This window comes from Drosophila bipectinata, chromosome 3L (assembly GCF_030179905.1).
Source record: "Drosophila bipectinata strain 14024-0381.07 chromosome 3L, DbipHiC1v2, whole genome shotgun sequence".
In the NCBI taxonomy this organism is placed as follows: Eukaryota; Metazoa; Arthropoda; class Insecta; order Diptera; family Drosophilidae; genus Drosophila; species Drosophila bipectinata.
In genome coordinates, this window is record NC_091738.1 from 27,575,362 (window position 1) to 27,596,331 (window position 20,970).

Sequence of the window (20,970 nt, forward strand, 5' to 3'; positions counted from 1 at the left end):
AACAGGGAAGGAATTCATCCCGAGAGGCCTTCAAGAGGTCAGCCCGACAAGCGGCATTATCCTCATGGCAGGAGACGTGGGATTCAACGGCCAAAGGTAGATGGACGCACAGGCTAATCACAAAAATCCAGGAGTGGATCGGAAGAAACAACGGTCAGGTTAGTTACCAGCTTACCCAGTTTCTTACAGGGGGTACAGAAAATACCTCCATAGATTCGGACACGACGAAAGTCCAGTGTGCCCCAACTGCCCAGGAGCATACGAGGACCCAGAGCACATTTTGTACAATTGTAGGAGATATCGTGCCATCGTCGGATAGCTACCAGATCCGGAGGAGCTTGTGGAATTCATGTATAGCTCACAGGAGCAATGGACTGGGTAAGCCCAATAGCTTATACACAGGGCGACTTAAGAGGACTTGAAAATGAACGTCGCTCAAGGGAGAATGCCTAAATTAGGCAACCCTTCATGACACTCTAGCCGCCGTATACTGCTCCCCACGCTTCACCATAGCCGAAGATGAGTTTATGCAGTTTTTCAACTCACGCGGAGACCACTTCATAGCAGCAGGAGACTACAATGCCAAGCACATACACTGGGGATCTCGTTACGTGACCCCAAAAGGAAAGCAGCTCTATAATGCAATCATCAAAGCTTAGAACAAGCTAGACTATGTTTCATCTGGCACTCCAACATACTGGCCGCCAGACCCAAAGAAACTTCCCGATTTAATAGACTTTGCGATTACCAAAAACATTCCTAAAAATCTGATAAGCGCCGAATGCCTTTCGGATCTTTCATCTGATCACTCGCCTGTCCTTTTTACTCTACTCCGACACCCAGGAACATTGAATCAATCATCAAAACTGACCTCACATAAAACCAACTGGGTTAAGTACAGGAAGTATTTTAGCTTACACATTGAGCTAATTCCTCACCTCAGCGACGGAGCCAACGTATACAGTTTTGTTAATTCACTGGAGTCTGTACTCGTCTCTGCAGCTCGAGTTTCAACACCTTCAAATATAAACACACAATGCATTCAAAAGAAGACAAATCTACAAATCGAACAGCTCGTCCTCGAAAAGCGACGCTTAAGTCGAGAATGGCAATTCCACAGATCGCAATCTGCCAAGCAAAGCTTTAAACATGCCTCACGTCAACTTGATCAAGCTCTACAGCAAGAAGAAACGTTTGTCCACGTTTGCTATGGAGAGCTCACCCAATTCTGAGCTCAGCGAAAGAAACCGTTATGCCTATTAGAAATTCCACAGGCAGGTGAGCGCGCAGCGACGCAGACAGAGCCAGCACGTTTGCCAAACACCTTAAAAATGTCTTCCAACCTAATCCTGCCACCAATACGTTTACTTGGCCTATTTTAACATATGACCCCCAGCCTCAACCAATTAAGCCAATTGAGTTTCGATCAAACGAAATCGTTAACATCATCAAAAGACAACTGAATTCGAAAAAATTCCCGGGCTGCGACCTCATAACTCCCAAAATGATCATTGAGCTCCCATACTGCGCCGTTGCCCTCTCACCCAGCTCTTTAATGCCATCCCAAAACTTGGCCATTTTCCAGTGATATGGAAAAAGTCAATTATAATAATGATAGCAAAGCCGGGGAAAGACCACACGTCGTATAGACCTACAAGCCTACCCTCTTGCCTATCTAAACTCCAGGAAAAAATCCCGTCACATTGAGCAGGTCAACCGGATTACATTAGAAATTCGGAACTCGTTCGAAAAAACGAGAGTACTGTACTGCCATATTTTTAGATGTCTCTCAAGCATTTGATAGAGTCTGGCTAAAAGGTCTAATGTACAAGATCTACACAATGCTCCCCTACAGCACCCACAATATTTTAGAATCTTACCTTTAAGACAGAAAATTTGTTGTGAGGTGCTACACTGCTATATCTGATGATTACACTGTTGGAGCTGGAGTTCCTCAAGGTAGCGTGCTGGGGCCAATATTATATGTCTATACAGCAGACATCCCGACAAGCACACGACTAACAACATCTACGTTTGCCGATGACACAGCTATTCTTAGCCGCACAAAATGCCCGATTCAAGCAACTGCAAAGCTAGCTCTACATATCGTCGATGTTGAAAAATGGCTATCAGATTGGCGAATTAAAGTGAACGAAGTAAAATGCAAGCACGTTACGTTTACTCTGAACAGGAACACTCTACTCCTACAAGCAAACGAAGTAACATACCTAGGAGTACATCTCGACAGAAGACTCACATGGCGCCGGCACATTGAAGCCAAAAGAACACACCTAAGGCTAAAAGCCAGCAGCCTTCATTGGCTTATCAATGCTCGGTCACCTCTTAGCCTTGAACATAAAGTCCTGTTGTACAACTCGGTACTAAAACCTATATGGATGTACGGCTCCCAGTTATAGGGGAACGCCAGCAATAGAAACATTGACATAGTTCAGAGAGTTCAGTCGAAGAACTTGAGAACAATCAGCGGGGCACCATGGTACGTTCGCAACGAAAACATACACCGCCACTTAAACATTTCACCAGTCAAAGAAGTGATCGCAGAACAGAAGGTAAAGTACTTAACCAAGCTCTCGGTGCACCCTAACCAACTGGCGAGAGGTCTAACAAAATTGAGCAACCAAGGTTGAGCAACGCCTTCGTCGCAATGACTTACCCACCCAGCGACCGATCTAAAGAACGCGCAACCAGAATGCAGTGTTAGTATACTGTTAGTTAAATTTGAATGTTAAGATTCGTCAACTTATTGTTAGTCTCAAAATTAAGAGTAGATTCAATAAATAAAAGCAAAGCAATTGTTAAGAGGAGCCCCAAATAAAGGGTCTTATTTCAATGAGTTCCTTTTGGAAACTGAATTTATTTTGTAAAGTTCTCTTATAAGTAGGATACCTCAAAATCTTAAATCTATTTAAAACTACTTATCAACGCACTGCACGCTGACATGCTATGCGACCCTTTCTCAAGAGCGATAAGCGCACCACTTATGTATGTGTTTGTGTTAGGCTGCAGGGGCTCGGTTTTAGACCATGCTGTTAGTCTCTTATTCCATGGGTCCGATCCCTTGAAACTCTAACTTAAGAATTTGTATATATAATAGGGTTCAATGGTTGAACAGCTTTAAAAAAAACATTAATACAGATACATTAATCCTAAATAAGACAAGATAAATTTTATAAAAAAAAGGGTTGAATTTGGAAAAAATTTAATTCAACCTTGCGAGCCCTCTGGGTCGGAAATTTTAAAATCGGTTTTAAATATCGCGATTGGGAATTTTTATGCGCACAAAAGTTCCGGTTCCGGTTTTTGTTTTTTTATAAATCAATTTTTTTAGGGGTTACAAATATTGTGTTATATGTGTTTTGTGTTATATTCGACCAGATAAACAATTTTTTTTTAAATATATTATTTTTAGAGCATCAAATGTCTCGACGTTTTTTCTCAAAAATAAGGGTTTTTGATTTTCAAGTGCCTTAAAAAATTAAACAAAAATAGAAACTCGACAATGTTACTCAAGAATTTAGTAGATAAATACTGTGCAAAATTTCAAAACGATCCGTTCAATAGATTTTGCAGGATCGTTAATACCGAAAATTTTGTTTTCTTTGAGGTGCCGCCGGAGATTTTATTTCACTCAATTTTTTATATTTTGGATGTTGCCCTATCGCATGCCAAAAAAAAAATTGATCTGAGACTATCAGTATCTGTATCTTGCACCAAATTAACTATAATTTCTTGTACTTCACTATTCAGTGACAATCGGCCAAAAACAATTTTTTTTTTTAGACGTTGCTATTATTTCTTTAATCTTTTCTTAATGGTCTGTATCATGACGAAATTGTGTGGTCTTTTCCAGGCTTCGGTAATTGGGAAATAACCAAGATTAATGATTCCATTAAATAGTTTGCAGACGACCTCTATAGCGCATTTTGGAAGTTCGATCAGCTTCTTGGCGTCAGTAGGTCACCAAGGGAGCCTTTTTTGGTCTTAGCCCTCTTATGACTTTTTCGATTTCGTTCGGCCGGAATAAAGGTGTAGTTGGCTGAGGGGTAGCCTCTAGCTGAACTACTGGCAGGAGGAATGAATTTGAGGCTGGGTTTGGCTGGAAGACACTTTGGAGATGTGTAGCGAATATTTCAGCTCGGTCTTCGTCGCTGCGAGCCCAGCATCCCGAAGAGTTTCTAATCGGGGTGGTCGTTTCACTTGGGGCGCTAAGTATTGGGTGGGCCCTCCACAAGAGGTACTTTGTGCTTGTTGGCGAAATGGATGTACTGGATGTACCTCAGATGTGCATTTTCTTGCTGTTGGTGAAGAGCCTGGTCGAGCGATCATGTTGCTTCCTTTAGACGTTGCTTTGAAGCTGGGGATCTGTTGTTTTGCCAATTACGACGCGTGCGTCAATTTTCTCGCTGTTCTCGAGCTGTTCAATTTGCTGATTAGATTTGTAGTATTTGTTCGGTCTACTTCCTTACCATGAGGAGTAGAGATTTCGTTCAGGGCGCTCGTAATGTAGTCGATGTCCGATTCCATGTAAAGCTCCGGGGCTAGCCAGTTCGTTTTTGGCGACGTAAGGCTGAAGGAGTGTTTGGTTATTTCTGGGCTTTGAAGAAGCGTTAAAAGCACAAGCTGTCGGAGTGGTCTGATGATAAGAACGAGACTGCGTTGGCACTTATTAGATTGCCAGGTATGTTTTTTGTCACCGCAAAATCAATAAGGTATGGGAGCTTGCGTGAGTCGGTTGACCAGTATGTGGGACTGTGGCTTTTTGTCTTTATTTAGAATGTTAATAACATTCTTGGCGGCGAAGCCCTTTTTTTTATGGGCGGTTTTTATTTCCGCGGCGGTAAAATCGCGTTCGATTCCCTTCCTACATCCATTTGTAGGTAGGGACCGTAAATAATGATTATTGTCGCTATTTTTAAATTAATACAAATTGTAGGCCCTTGTTGCTTTTTAGCTATTACGTGTAACATTTTTTCTGAGCATTTGGACACGATTCGGAAGTGCTCGGGAGTCTTGGTCTAAACTTTTGATTCATGGTTGTTCCCTTTGATAAGCGGAACAACATAAAAGTTGTCACTGTTCAACGATCAACGGTTGACCATGGCACTCGAACTTTTCTCCCTGATATAGATTGAAGGGGCTTTGGTTTTTTTGCTGTGTCTTGCGCTGGTTGGTTTTCCTCAACCTCCGCCAGTAGGGCAAATCCATATCCTTGAGAGACAATTTTACTTCCAGAATGCCACGTAAGCGTTTTGCCTGTTCAATTTGAACGTAACGTGGATTTTTGTTTGTTTACTTTAATTTGCTAATCTGACAACCATTTTTCAACGTCGACCAGATAAAGAGCTAGTTGCGCATTTGGGTGAATCGGCATAGCTGTATCAACACCAAACGTAGATGTTGTGAGTCATGTGCTTGTCGGGATGTCCGCTGTGTAGAGGACATATAATGTTGCTAGGGCCAACCTTGATAAACTCCATCTTCAATAGTGAAATCATCAGAAATAGCAGTGTTGCACCTCACAGCAAATTTTCTGTCGTAAAGGTAAGACTCTAAGCGCATGTGGGTGGCAGAATTTGCTTGGAACAATTTTTTAAGGTGTTTGGCTCATCGGCTGCATCGCTGTGCGCTCATGATTTTTTATAGGCATCACGGTTTCTTTCGGTAAGCTCAGAGTTAGGTGAGCTCTCCATATTGAGTGTTTTGTGCTATAAGTTAACAATTTCTGTAAGTAGCGGCGCTGGACATATGCTTCTTTTTGCCGTACAGCTTTAGTAAGCTGGGGTGAGGCACTATTTTAGTGCATGTATTGAGCTATGCTGAGCAGATTGCGATCTGTGGAATTTCCACTCTCGACGTAAGCGTCGCTTTTCAAGGACGAGCTGTTCGATTTGTAGATTTATCTTCTTTTGGTTGCATTGTGTATTTATAGTTTAGGGTTTTAAAGTTCGAGATGCAGAGACGAGTACAGACACCAGTGAATTAACAAAGCTATCTACGTTGGCTTCATCGTTGAGGTGAGAACTTAATGTGTGAGCTAATATACTTTCCGTACTTAAGGGGTTTTATACCTTTTTTATTTTCAAAATACCGAAAATTTTTTTATTGCTTTACAGCGCTCCTAACCGCGCGCCTCGTCGCGGCCTTGAACTGAACTTGAAACCTTAAACGCGAATATCTCGAAATGGTGTTTCTTGAAAAATGACTTTGCGGTGACATGGATTGGCGGAAAATGTTCGTAATGAAATTCTTCTGTGCTTAAACTTTTCACGCACAAACTTTTTTTTGACGAAATGAATTTTTTAATGAAATTTCTAGAGACCAAAAAGTTAATTTTTAGCATAAAACGTTCCCGTATGCTTAAAAAAAATTTTTAAATCGATCGTTCATGCACAAGGAATTACACTAAACTAATAAACACTAAACTTTTTTACTTTTATGGTTTCAGTTGACCTGTTCGACCTGGGGAACTGTCACCGCAAGGCTCTAAAAAAAAAGCCTCTAAGGGAAACAGCCACCCTTTGAAAACTATTTAATATTTTTCCACCAAATTTTGCACAAACATTATAATGTGTAATAATGTAATAGTTAATAAAGTGTACTATCAAAAAATTAAAACATCCGTGTAATTAATTAATTGCTACATACCTAAAAAAAAATTCGAACTTTCCTCTTTTTCAACGACAAAGAAGGTATATAACCCCTTAACCCTATTGGTTTTCCATAAGGTCAATTTTAATGATTTTTTCAATGTTCCTGGATGTGGGTGTAGAACAGTGGGGGGCAAACTCTCATTTTACATAGCTTGCGTGCATAGGATAGGAAATTCTTCCGCAGCGCTGCCGGCACACTGAAAGTTTGAGCACTTTAAAATTTTTTAGAAGCTCTCTGATCTGCTCTCGTTTTAACTTATTTGACAGCCAAAACTTAAAAATCAAAATGTTTCCACTGAGACAAATTTTCGCAGAAATTGGGTTGGAAAAAGTTTTCTGCATAGAAAGCGTAGTTTTTCATTTTTTTAAGAACTGTTGCTTGCAAAGCTTTCTTTAAAACAAAATACACTATTTTAGTGACCATTCCAACTTTTGAATTAACGAAAAACAAAATAAAAAACTACGTTTTTAGCTCAGTGAATGCTCTGCACTCATTGTGTTTTTCTCTGATACGCATACACTAAAATTTCAAACATGTGTGCGTTTCGCCCCCCACTGGTGTAGAATAAACAGGACAGGCGAGTAATCAGATGAAAGATCCAAAAAGCATTCGGCGTTTATCAGATTTTTGGGAATGATTTTTGGATAGTTTCTTCGGATCTGCCGGTCAGTATGTTGGAGTGCCAGAAGAAGCATAGTAGAGCTTGTTCTTGGCTTTGATAATTACATTATAGAGCTGTTTGCCTTTTGGAGATACGAGACGAGAACCCCAGCGTGTGTGCTTGGAATTGTAGTCTTCTGCTGCTATGAAGTTGTCTCCCCGTGATTTAAAAAACTACATTAACTCATCTTTCGTTATAGTGAAGCGAGGGGAGCAGTATACGGTGGCTAGGTTGTATATTTATCGATGTGGCCTGTATGTAGTTTTTAAGAAAATGGGTTATGATAGAGGTGCTTAATACGGCTTCTGATTAGGATTCCAGTCCCTCCATGTGCTTTATCGTCTATATGATTTGTGTGTTTCTAAAGCATTATGTCGATATAATTGTCGAGTAGGAATTGAGCTAACCAAAATTTATGCTCCGAAATGCCATAAGCGTTCCACTTAGATATCCGTAGGGAATTCATTATTTGGATTGTTGTGAAACCAGCATTTGAATTTTCTTTACCCATATAAAGAGAAATCGTTTAGCTCAGGTGCCCATAAAAATATAATCAAAATAAAAAAATTAATCTGTTCTTCAGATAAAAATCCAGTACCTTTTTACTCTGATATTCATTCTTTCCTTCATTCTTTCTCCTTACCGTCTACTTAACCTAAATCTTTACTCCTACTGGTTTTCTTAAATTCTAATCAGTCGAAATTAATTTGTTTTAACTACTAGATCTTTAATAAAGTTTGAATACAAAGACTAAGCAAAAAGAGGTAAATTTAGAAAGAATGTTTCGGAAGCTTTCATCGCGATAGATAAATAGTTATGTAGATTAATTATTCATACGCTTTCTTTTATAAAGCAGACAAGCAAGACAATATGGGTACTCACAAACCAATCTCTCGAAGTCAAAATAAAGTAATGTTGTCTCGCAAAACATGATGGCAACAAACGAGTTAGGCTCTATAAAAAAGGGTATGATTATGGGTCGGATACAGCAAAATTATTTAAGCAAAAAAATAAAAAAATATAAATATTCTGTTCTACTAAATGTTCCACGCTTATTCTGGCACCGATTCGATACGCTTTTTCCATCGTTGCGGTTGATATTGTTTCTTACATATTGTCACTGTGGGCGTGAGTGAGATTCCGGCTTTCCCTTGTACATGGCCAATGCGTGCTAATGTAGACATGAGGTTTGGCGTGAGAGAGTGAGGTTATAGAGACATTTGGTTTGGCGCGAAGAAGTGAAGGATTTCCCTGGCACTACCCTTTAAAATTCTTCTTAAAAGGCTTTTGTTATTCACCTAGCTTTTTGATATTTTCGGTTTGGGTTTGTGGAAAATCGCAGTGTTTGAATAGCTACGCAACTCCCGTAGTTTTTCGTTTTGCTATTGCTGTCACTTTTTTCGAGAGCGGGAGCGGAGCCGTAGCAGAAAAATCAAAATTGTCTGCTCTGCTCTGCTCCGAGATACGAAAAGTTCAAAGCAATTCCTATATTGGCTCACCTGCTTTTAAGGGGAAGTTCTTTTGGATTTTTCCGAAAATTAAGCAAACTTTGAGAATGGATTGCGGGAAAATGAAAAGACATACGAACTTATGCTTTTGAACTTTTGATTCATTGTTTATTAACAATTAAAAAAAATATTCAATATTTAGGAAATTCAAAATGGTGGCTTCAAAATGGCGGATCTCGTCAACCTCTATTTTTCTGCTTTGTCGAGTGTAGGGCCGCTGGTAGTGAACGGAAATTAGAAATGTATATAATTTATTAAAATTGATGGAATTTCTAATTGACAATTTTTCTCTTTTTTTTTACTTTGATCTCGTTTAAAAATTATAAGTAAACAATTTTTTATGCCAATTTTAGGTATAAGGCATACAAAAAAGTATGTACTTTTAAAAATTTTTTGAATGAAGGAAATCGGATCAATAGAACGAGCCCTGTGCGCGACAAGAGGTTTCGAAACATGGTTCCGAGAAAAACAGGTTTAAAGTTTTTAGAAACTTTGCCTTTAGATAGCTTTCTTGTTATCATGGGTATGTTTGAAACGCTCTAGCTCAAGAAATATGCGTCGCATCGAAATAATACAAAAAAAAAATCGATTTTTTCAAAAAAATCCAAAAGAACCTCCCCTTAATGCACCGTCACTGTGTGAATTTCCACTTCCTTTACCTCCTTTCCTCCCCCAAGTAGGAGAGTAGGAAAAATTTCGGCGAGCACAAAATGTTTGCCAAGATGCTCGTCTGTGAATGGGCCCCTTTACACATAAGAATGTAAAAAAATATTTGCAATATATATAAACAAATATTTTTTCAACCAAACTTCGCGCCTAAAAAAGTTTTGTAAAATAATTTAATTTAAAAAAAGCAAAAAACTTACAAGAAAACTAAAAAGATGCGATGCAAACGACTGGACAAGGCAAGATTAGTTTCCCGTTGCTTATCCACAACGGCAGTTTATTAAAACTTGGAGAGTGATCTTGCCATAGATACATTTCTGGCTGCTTCTTGGGACGTCGGGGACTTCTTGGGAAAGTGCCAAAAGATCCATTGCGATTTTGCGTGTTTTATTGGTGCCAACAACAAATTAAAAAGAGTTATCGATTAACTGATGATTAATTATTGATGTTCTGCATGTGGATGATACGCTGCCAATACGCTGCCTATGGATGATGTTTAGAGAAACGTACAGAAACAAATGCTTTATTTTTGATACGTTTAGAGAAACGTTTGGTTAACATTCTTTATTTTTGGGCACGGCTCCTTTTAGAGACTACAAAAACATACATTTTCCAATGACAATATGACCGTAAGAAAGAGATTAAATGCTTTTTGAACCCTGTCTCAAAAAATTTTTTCGTTCATTTTCGTTGTATGAAAAGAGTAGTATGTTGTACCCATACAGTTAAAAAAAAAATTTTCGTTAACTGTTTTTTACCTAGTTGCTTCCCGCTCACACCCATAGCTAGAAAATAGTTTATGTCGGTGTGTCAATTTTTTTTAAGCCTAATACTCTGACGACGAAAATCCGCTGTAACACGTGTGCTAGCGAAATCGCTCTTTAATTGGCTACCGAGCTAGTGTGACCAAAAAAATTAAGGAAAAGGGTAATACTGAACAGCTGTTCTGTTTCTCTCTCTCTCTCTCTCTAATATTTCTCTTTAAATTTTCGCTCCATGTTTGGGGTGTCTAAATAAATCAAATGAATAATTTTACACCCCGAGATCAGCTGCTTACTTTTTTTGATCCGGCAACGCCATTCAATTTGATAGCCATAATTTTCGTCGTCAGAGTGCCGGTAAAATCCAGGAGGTAAAACTTTCTTCTTCTTCCTTTTTTCACACCGTTTTTTTTATATGTTGTTCGGCAGAGTACTAGGCTTTAATGTAGAAAATCAATCTAAATGATTGCCAAAATTAGGTTTAGTTCAATGCAATGGAAATAAAAGATCTTATTAAATTAATTTGTAATTGCGGTAATTTGTGGGAAAAAAATATTTTGATGCCAATTTAATGGCACCAATTTCTTTTATTTGAACTAAAATCATTATTTAAAATTATTATTTATTTATTATTTCAATTATTGTTTATTTATTGATTTTACACAAAAGTAGATTAAAAATCTACAAAGGTCTTCTGTGATAACCGAAGATCTATTGAAATCAGTTGTTTCCAGCATTGACAATTTTTAAATTCAAATCAATTTCATGAGGGACCAAAGTGCAAACTTAAAAATATTCTGTCACGCTGGAAAGAATAAACGATTTTACTCGACATTTTTTTCGATATGAATACTAGGCTTTTAGCCATAAAGAAAATATATTACGCAAATTGTGTAAAAAGAGTATTTTTGTGTAACTGGTGTTTCAAATATGTATTTGTGCGGCCACACTGCATTTCAGTCGGTACAGAATGTTGTGAAACATTGGTTTTTTTTCAATGTACATATATATTATTTGTTATTACAAAAAGATTTGTTTATGTACAGTGCAGCAAACCTGTGGTCAAAACATTGGGTAAATATTTGAAATAAGTAAATAATAACAGAAATACCTTATCGATATATGTACATACATACATCCATTAGCTTAAAAAATCAATGTTTTTTCGTTTAAATGTAGTATAGAACTTGAATTTACAGTAGAATATGGTACATACTATCTATCTGTCTACCAAAAAGTAGAGCTCTACAACAAAAACACAAAATAAGAGCCGTCAGAAAGGACATTCGAAATTTGTATATACAGTACATATTTACATACATATAATACAAAATAATACAATAAAAAAAAAAATAATAATAATACAATATTCTTATATTTATAAAGTAGTATTTTTACAAACTATGGCTCTGACCAATATTTCAAAAGTTATTTAAATTACAATTTTTAACAAGCGTTAATCGGAGCCTTGGAACATAAGGTAATGATCCATTGAGTTTTTTTTTTATTTTGTACTAATCTCCTACAAAAAAAATAACATCGGCCAACTATATCCGATGTTTGCGATATACATATATCCGGTTTTAACTGCAAGGGTATAGATAGCTTTCCTTTCTTGTTTTTCAATTTTTTTTGTAGCGTCTAAAAATTTAGGGAAATATGCATAGTTCTATCATACATTCTAGAATTCATTCTAACTCATTCATTTGGGTATTCCTCCCCCGAATGTTGTTCGAGTGAGAGTTTTTTTCCGAAATATGTGTTTATTGTATTTATATGTACATAAGGTATGCGGAATGAAATACGAATAAAATTAAACGCGGTTGCAAAAAATTCCAATAGCCGACAGAGCAAAACAAAGAATGCAATAAATAGCGGTACTATTCCAGCCTGCACAGCAATAAAAATGAGCTTTCTAGTTAATGAGTAGTTGGGGTGATGTCTCTAAACCAGGGATCGGCACCCCAATACATTGATATGATTTTACCGCATTAGTGTTAGTAACGAATAGCAGAAAGTAGGCTGTGTGCATGACGTTTCACACATGTATACTGTGTGTGTGTGGCAGAGCTCGGGCAGAGAAATTTCCTATGCCCCCGAGATAGGGCCGTGCCGACCTCTGCTCTAAACACAGCAGAACGTCTATTTGCACATATGTATTGCGAAAATAACCCATCTCAGCTGAAAAATGAAATTTTCCATCACTTTTCTGCTATGGGATTTAAGAAAACTTTTATTTATAAAGTAATTTTGGATATTCAGAATGGGAAAAAAATGGAAAGATCCCGTGGATCCGGAAAAAATGTCCATTACAGCAGTCTCACGTAAGAGCCAAATTAAAGGCTGAAATTGTGGGTCACTCAGCCAAATCGTATCGTGCTAAAAAATACAATGTGAGCGACAAAACTGTTAAAAAGTATGTAAAAGACATGGGAGTGATCAAATGTTGCAGAAAAACCGTTCCTAAAATCACAGAAAAACAGAGAGAGACAATAAAAGTTCGGCTGCGTGCCCTCTCTAGAAATTTGTTTTCTGCAGGCAGCTCGAAAGTTTGCAAAATGGATGATGACACGTATTTCACAGTGGAGGGTCATAAATGGACTCCAAAACATTACTTTAAGCTTCCCGGTACTCAACCACCTGAAAATGTAACCCAGATTACAAAAACAAAGTTTCCTAAGAAGGTTTTACTGTGGCTCGCCATAAGCGAGCGTGGTATTAGCGAACCTGTCTTTTTTAAGGGAGGACTGGCTGTCAATGCCCAAATTTACAAGGACAATTGTCTTCCGGGGCTTAAGATTTTTATAGATAAGTGTCATGCAAGTGATAATACGGTGTTTTGGCCCGACTTAGCGTCTGCCCATTATGTCAGAACAACTCTGGAGGCTCTTGACCAGATGAACATTGAATTCGTACCTAAGCTGCAAAACCCTCCAAATGTGCCTCAGTTAAGGCCAATCGAAAGGTTTTGGGCAAATTTAAAAAGAAATATTTACAGCAAGGGATATAATTTAAAAAACATTGACTGTTTGATATTAAAAATCAAAAGAGAGCTTGCTAAAATCGATACAAATGGAATTCAGGAGGCTATGCGAAAAATACCCAAAAATATAAGGAAGGCTGATCGCAATGGTCATGAATATTTTTTTTAAAAATATAATATAGTCTAATAAAAACCATATAACAAATTTAAGTTAGTCGGACTTATATTGTTTTTTATATTTGTATTTCAACAGTTGTTCGTATTTTATTCCGCATACCTTATGTATGTTTGGGGATATATATGAAAACCATACATACGAGGTGTGTTCAAAAAGTAAGGTGACTTTGTATATTCAAGAAAAACTATTAATTTATTTACAGTGGTGGAAAAAATAATAGAAACGAATTTTTCCTTTGGGCTCAAATACGTATTTTTAATAAGAAACGTGGTAATGAGTGAAAAATATAATTTTTCTTAAACATATATATGTACATCTATCTTACATACTAGAAAACAGAAATCCATTTAACTTTATTCATTTAGCTAAAAAATTAAAGTGAAGTTAAATTTAATGTTTTTGACCTGGAAATAAAAATAGAAACGAAATGACTAATCCTTCTAAATTTACTAGTTGAGAAAAATTTACCACGTATTCAGTATTCATTTTTTTCAAAATTGCAGCACACCTACGGGGTATAGACTCCACCAGATTGGACAAATTGCTTGCTAAATGGAGTACCACTCTTCCTGGACTTTCTCCAACAATTGCTTCTTATTTTTTGGTTGAAACCCATTTAAACGTTTTTTTAGGATGCCCTACAAATGCTCAATAGGGTTTAAGTCGGGTGACTGAGCTGACCAATCCATAACGTAGACTTTATTGTCCTGGAACCACTTTTTCGCAAGCTTGGATGTGTGTTTGGGATCGTTATTCGGCATAAATAGTCACTTCAAAGCAGAGGTCGGCACGGCCCTATCTCGGGGGCATAGGAAATTTCTCTGCCCGAGCTCTGCCGCACACACACAGTATAAATGTGTGAAACGTCATGCTCACTGCCTACTTTCTGCTATTCGTTACTAACACTAATGCGGTAAAATAATATCAATGTATCAATGTATAATATCAAATGCGTTTCCTCTTCGGCATGTGGTAACTTAACGTTAGGAAATTCTGCCGCAGCGCTGCCGGCACACTGACAGTGCGAGCATTCTCAATTTTTTTAGAAGCTCTCTCATTTGCTCTCATTGTGACTCATTTGACAGCCCAAATTTAAAATCAAAATGTTTCCACTGAGAAAAATTTTGTTCAGAAATTGGGTTGGAAAAAGTTTTCTTATTGGATAATGTAGATAGGGAAGCGTAGTTTTTCATTTGTTTAAGAAATGTTGCTACAAAAGATGTCTTTAAAATAAAATACACTATTTTAGTTCCCACTCAAACTTTTGAATAACGAAAAATGAAATAAAACAAGAAAGGAAAGCTAACTTCGGGCGGAGCCGAAGTTTATATACCCTTGCAGTTTAAACTGGATATATATCGCAAACATCGGATATAGTTGGCCGATCCTTATGGGAATATGAATATATAATCCAATTTATTACAATACAAAATCTAAAAAAAAGTCCCAAACTTCTATCTTCAAAAATACGAAAGTTGATATTTCTACCAAATACCATTTTCGATCGTTCAGTTATATGGCAGCTATGGGATATAGTCGGCCGATCCTAATGAAATTTGGTAGGTTGGATCAACTGACTAAAAATAGAATCTGTATTAAATTCCAGCTTTCTAACTCTAAGAGATGTCGGAGATGTCTCCTTCACTGCGTTGCACACTTTTGACCAAATTACACACAAATTATAATACCCTCTGCAAGGGTATAAAAAGGAAAGCTTTTGGCCAGACGCAGACAGCCATAATTAGACGGCTTGCAGCGTGTGCTCGGAAAGCAATGAAGATAGGCTGGTTGAAGGTAGGCTAGGTGCGGTGCAGACTAGGTAAAGACTCATGGAGTGCTTCAGATGCCTCGAGTTTGGGCACATGGCGAAACAATGTTAGAGCGCCATCGACCGCTCACGAATGTGTAGGAGATGTGGCAAGGACAATATGGAGTACATAAGAACCGCATAGAATCCGTACAAAAGAATTTCCTAACTTTTTCACTTAGAGGTTCGAACTACAATGGTCTCTACTCTATACCATCTCTTTCCTGTCCCTCAAATTTAAAACATAGATTTTTAAATTTCCTTACTAACTCCTCCTAGCTTAATAAATTACAAATAGCTTTATATATTCTAACAAATCGTTTCTTGAGCGCCCCTCGGTCGTCTGGGCCTCTAAGCTTTATGATGAATACAGGAATTCTAGCTGATGCTCGTATTGATGTACAAGCCATTTCCAAATTCTAAATGACCGGTAACAAAAAAAAAAAAACAAGAAAGGAAAGCTAACTTCGGGCGGAGCCGAAGCTTATATACCCTTGCAGTTAAAACCGGATATATATCGCAAACATCGGATATAGTTGGCCAATCCTTATGGGAATAGGAATATATAATCCAATTTATTACAATACAAAATCTAAAAAAAAGTCCCAAACTTCTATCTTCAAAAATACGAAAGTTGATATTTCTACCAAATACCATTTTCGATCGTTCAGTTATATGGCAGCTATGGGATATAGTCGGCCGATCCTAATGAAATTTGGTAGGTTGGATCAACTGACTAAAAATAGAATCTGTATTAAATTCCAGCTTTCTAACTCTAAGAGATGTCGGAGATGTCTCCTTCACTGCGTTGCACACTTTTGACCAAATTACACACAAATTATAATACCCTCTGCAAGGGTATAAAAAGGAAAGCTTTTGGCCAGACGCAGACAGCCATAATTAGACGGCTTGCAGCGTGTGCTCGGAAAGCAATGAAGATAGGCTGGTTGAAGGTAGGCTAGGTGCGGTGCAGACTAGGTAAAGACTCATGGAGTGCTTCAGATGCCTCGAGTTTGGGCACATGGCGAAACAATGTTAGAGCGCCATCGACCGCTCACGAATGTGTAGGAGATGTGGCAAGGACGGCCATATGGCAAAAGACTGCGCGGAAGAACCAAAGTGTGCGTTCTGCAGCAACGCCGGAAAGGAAGCGGGACACATAACAGGAAGTGGGAAATGTCTGATGTTCAGGAGCGCCCTCTCACAAAGGAACAGCTAATGAAGTGCACCCAGCTCAACCTTAACCCTTGCGAGGCTTAGTCGATGCTTAGGCAGGCGGTCAGAGACGAGCAGACACAGGTACTCCTCATCTCGGAACCATATAGGATTATCCCAGGAAACGGATGGCTGGCAAGCAGATGCAAGGGAGCTGCTCTGTGGTCAACGGAGAGGGCTCCCCTTGGGGAGCCTTATGTCTTGACATAAGGACATCCAGCGAAGGTTTTGTCCGGGCCAAAATAATTGGGGTTCCATTTTACAGCTGCTACGCCCCGCCAAGATGGGAAATCTTGCGCTACCTGAGGATGCTAGGAAGCTTGGTTGCTGATGCAAGAAGCAGATCGCCGGTAGTCATTGGATGGGACTTCAACGCCTGGTCCCTGGAGTGGAGAAGCCGAGCACCGAACGAGAGGGGCATCAGTCTCCTGGAACTCTTTGTGGCACTGGACGTGGTTTTGGCCAATAGAGGCCAAAAGCTGACATACAGCAAGGCAGGGCGTGGATCTATTATCGACATCACCTTCGTTAGCAGCGCACTAATAAGGAGGTGCAACTGGGAGGTCAGCGACACTTTTAATTTCAGCGACCACCAGGCAATACACTTCACATTTGGAGGGGTAAGTAGGAAACGGATTCTTAAGGTGACAGGACCGAAATGGAAGGACACGCGTTTCGATCGAGAAGCACTCTCGGTAACCCTGCAGACGCTGGACCGGACTTCATCATCCTCCCCGGAGGGACCAGCGGAGGAACTCTCAGGATCACTAGCACATGCTAGCGACAGTGCCATGCCTAGGAGGAAACTTAGCAGAAGAGGAGCATCAGTATACTGGTGGAACCAGGACATTCAGCAACTAAGGACCGCCTGCTGCGGGCAAGAAGACGCTTCCAAAGGGCAAGAGGCTCAAAGGACCTAACCACCCGAACGGAGGAGTTCAAGGCAGCTAAGAGGGCCTTGAAACTGGCAATAAAAGCAAGCAAACGTGAATGCTTTAAAAAAATCTGTGACGAGGCGGAGATGGACCCATGGGGCACAGCCTTAACACCTTAGACCAACATGCCCTACCCTATTAAGGAAAAAAGTGGAGGCTCTGTTCCCGAAGCACCCGGAGAGGGAGAGATACCAGCAGATGATGGGGAGCCGTTTACGCCAGTTACGGAGGAAAAGATCCGAGGCTACGCAAAAAAGATTAAGGCTGGAAAGACTCTAGGACCAGACGGAGTGCCAAATTCCGTCCTGAGGCAGGCCATGCAGGAGATACCGGAGGTCGTCGCTGAGACCTTCAAGAAGTGTCTTCAGCACGGCACTTTTCCAAAAAAGTGGAAGAGGCAGAACCTCATTCTGCTGCCGAAAGGGAACAAAAGGCGACAGACGACCCATCAGGATTCAGGCCCATATGTCTCCTAGACACGGTAGGGAAAGTCCTCAAGATCGCCAAAGCGATCGAAATTCGCTGAGGCCAAAGTTACGCTCTCGGTCAGCCAGTACGGCTTCCCTAAGGAGGGCTCCACGGTGGACGCCATCAAAGCCGTGACCGACACGGCGGAAGCAGCCATCGTGGGAACTCGGTGGAAATGGGGAGAAAAGGAGTATTGCGCGATGGTAACACTAGACATCCGCAACGCAACATCAACTCGGCTAATTGGACACGCATCCAACGAGCCTTGTTCTTGGCAGGCACTCCTAGATACCTACAACTAATATTATCCGGCTACCTTTCAGATAGGATACTGCTGAACGACACGGACGAAGGACCAAAATCTTATGAGGCGACTGCGGGGGTGCCGCAAGAATCGGTCCTCGGGCCACTTCTTTGGATCATCATGTACGATGAAGTACTCAGGATCAAACTACCGACGGGATGTAAACTCATCGGCTTCGCTGACTACCTGGCGCTGCTCGTGCTGCCGAAGGATCCAAGGACGTGGAAAACAATGCGAGTGAAGCAATACGGAGAATTTCAACCTGGATGTCTGACTCTGGACTGGACCTAGCAGCACATAAAACTGAATCAGTTCTCTTCTGATTCAGAAGGGAAGAAGGTGGAGTACATTACCATCCAGGTGGGCAACTGCTTCATCACGTCAAAAAAGGCAAATTAAATACCTAGGGGTAATGCTGGACAACAGGATGTCCTACGGAGCGCACGTGGAGTACTCCACCATAAAAGCTGCAAGGATCCAAGGAGCACTCTCAGGGATGCTGCCAAACGTGGGAGGCCCAAAGGAAGGCAGGAGACGTCTTTTAGCCAGTGTCGTCACGTCGGTCTTGCTGTACGCAGCGCCGATATGGGCTGCGTCAGTCAGAAGACAACAGGGGCTTAAAAAAAAGCTAGGGGCATCGTACCGACTGGCGGCCCTACGCGTCATATCCGGCTTTAGAACCATATCCGAGGAAGTCGCCCCCGTTCTAGCCGGAATGATTCCAATTGATAAACTTGATACCGACTCCAATTGATACCGACTAGCGGCCCCGGATTTAGAACCATATCCGAGGAAGCCGCCCTCGTTCTAGCCGGAATGATTCCCATTGATATTCTGGCTAATAAAGCGGAGGAAATCTACGCATCCAATCGGCAACAGGGAAGGAATTCATCCCGAGAGGCCTTCAAGAGGTCAGCCCGACAAGCGGCATTATCCTCATGGCAGGAGACGTGGGATTCAACGGCCAAAGGTAGATGGACGCACAGGCTAATCACAAAAATCCAGGAGTGGATCGGAAGAAACAACGGTCAGGTTAGTTACCAGCTTACCCAGTTTCTTACAGGGGGTACAGAAAATACCTCCATAGATTCGGACACGACGAAAGTCCAGTGTGCCCCAACTGCCCAGGAGCATACGAGGACCCAGAGCACATTTTGTACAATTGTAGGAGATATCGTGCCATCGTCGGATAGCTACCAGATCCGGAGGAGCTTGTGGAATTCATGTATAGCTCACAGGAGCAATGGACTGGGTAAGCCCAATAGCTTATACACAGGGCGACTTAAGAGGACTTGAAAATGAACGTCGCTCAAGGGAGAATGCCTAAATTAGGCAACCCTTCATGACACTCTAGCCGCCGTATACTGCTCCCCACGCTTCACCATAGCCGAAGATGAGTTTATGCAGTTTTTCAACTCACGCGGAGACCACTTCATAGCAGCAGGAGACTACAATGCCAAGCACATACACTGGGGATCTCGTTACGTGACCCCAAAAGGAAAGCAGCTCTATAATGCAATCATCAAAGCTTAGAACAAGCTAGACTATGTTTCATCTGGCACTCCAACATACTGGCCGCCAGACCCAAAGAAACTTCCCGATTTAATAGACTTTGCGATTACCAAAAACATTCCTAAAAATCTGATAAGCGCCGAATGCCTTTCGGATCTTTCATCTGATCACTCGCCTGTCCTTTTTACTCTACTCCGACACCCAGGAACATTGAATCAATCATCAAAACTGACCTCACATAAAACCAACTGGGTTAAGTACAGGAAGTATTTTAGCTTACACATTGAGCTAATTCCTCACCTCAGCGACGGAGCCAACGTATACAGTTTTGTTAATTCACTGGAGTCTGTACTCGTCTCTGCAGCTCGAGTTTCAACACCTTCAAATATAAACACACAATGCATTCAAAAGAAGACAAATCTACAAATCGAACAGCTCGTCCTCGAAAAGCGACGCTTAAGTCGAGAATGGCAATTCCACAGATCGCAATCTGCCAAGCAAAGCTTTAAACATGCCTCACGTCAACTTGATCAAGCTCTACAGCAAGAAGAAACGTTTGTCCACGTTTGCTATGGAGAGCTCACCCAATTCTGAGCTCAGCGAAAGAAACCGTTATGCCTATTAGAAATTCCACAGGCAGGTGAGCGCGCAGCGACGCAGACAGAGCCAGCACGTTTGCCAAACACCTTAAAAATGTCTTCCAACCTAATCCTGCCACCAATACGTTTACTTGGCCTATTTTAACATATGACCCCCAGCCTCAACCAATTAAGCCAATTGAGTTTCGATCAAACGAAATCGTTAACATCATCAAAAGACAACTGAATTCGAAAAAATTCCCGGGCTGCGACCTCATAACTCCCAAAATGATCATTGAGCTCCCATACTGCGCCGTTGCCCTCTCACCCAGCTCTTTAATGCCATCCCAAAACTTGGCCATTTTCCAGTGATATGGAAAAAGTCAATTATAATAATGATAGCAAAGCCGGGGAAAGACCACACGTCGTATAGACCTACAAGCCTACCCTCTTGCCTATCTAAACTCCAGGAAAAAATCCCGTCACATTGAGCAGGTCAACCGGATTACATTAGAAATTCGGAACTCGTTCGAAAAACGAGAGTACTGTACTGCCATATTTTTAGATGTCTCTCAAGCATTTGATAGAGTCTGGCTAAAAGGTCTAATGTACAAGATCTACACAATGCTCCCCTACAGCACCCACAATATTTTAGAATCTTACCTTTAAGACAGAAAATTTGTTGTGAGGTGCTACACTGCTATATCTGATGATTACACTGT

The 20,970-nt window shown here is 40.3% G+C and overlaps 1 protein-coding gene and 1 long non-coding RNA gene across 3 annotated transcripts in view; one reads left to right on the forward strand and one right to left on the reverse strand.

Annotated features, from left to right (window-relative positions):
- Positions 1–20,970, forward strand: part of eIF4B (eukaryotic translation initiation factor 4B) — a 184,144-nt gene that overhangs the window by 140,461 nt on the left and 22,713 nt on the right. The window lies entirely within an intron of this gene.
- Positions 8,922–10,708, reverse strand: LOC138926233 (uncharacterized). 2 transcript variants are annotated; one of them, XR_011442642.1, is made up of 3 exons: positions 10,565–10,708; positions 9,708–9,990; positions 8,922–9,058 (listed from the first exon to the last, which is right to left on the reverse strand). It is a non-coding gene; the product is annotated as an uncharacterized lncRNA (long non-coding RNA). The 2 variants fall into 2 exon arrangements; XR_011442643.1 differs by lacking the exon at positions 8,922–9,058 and adding an exon at positions 9,546–9,657.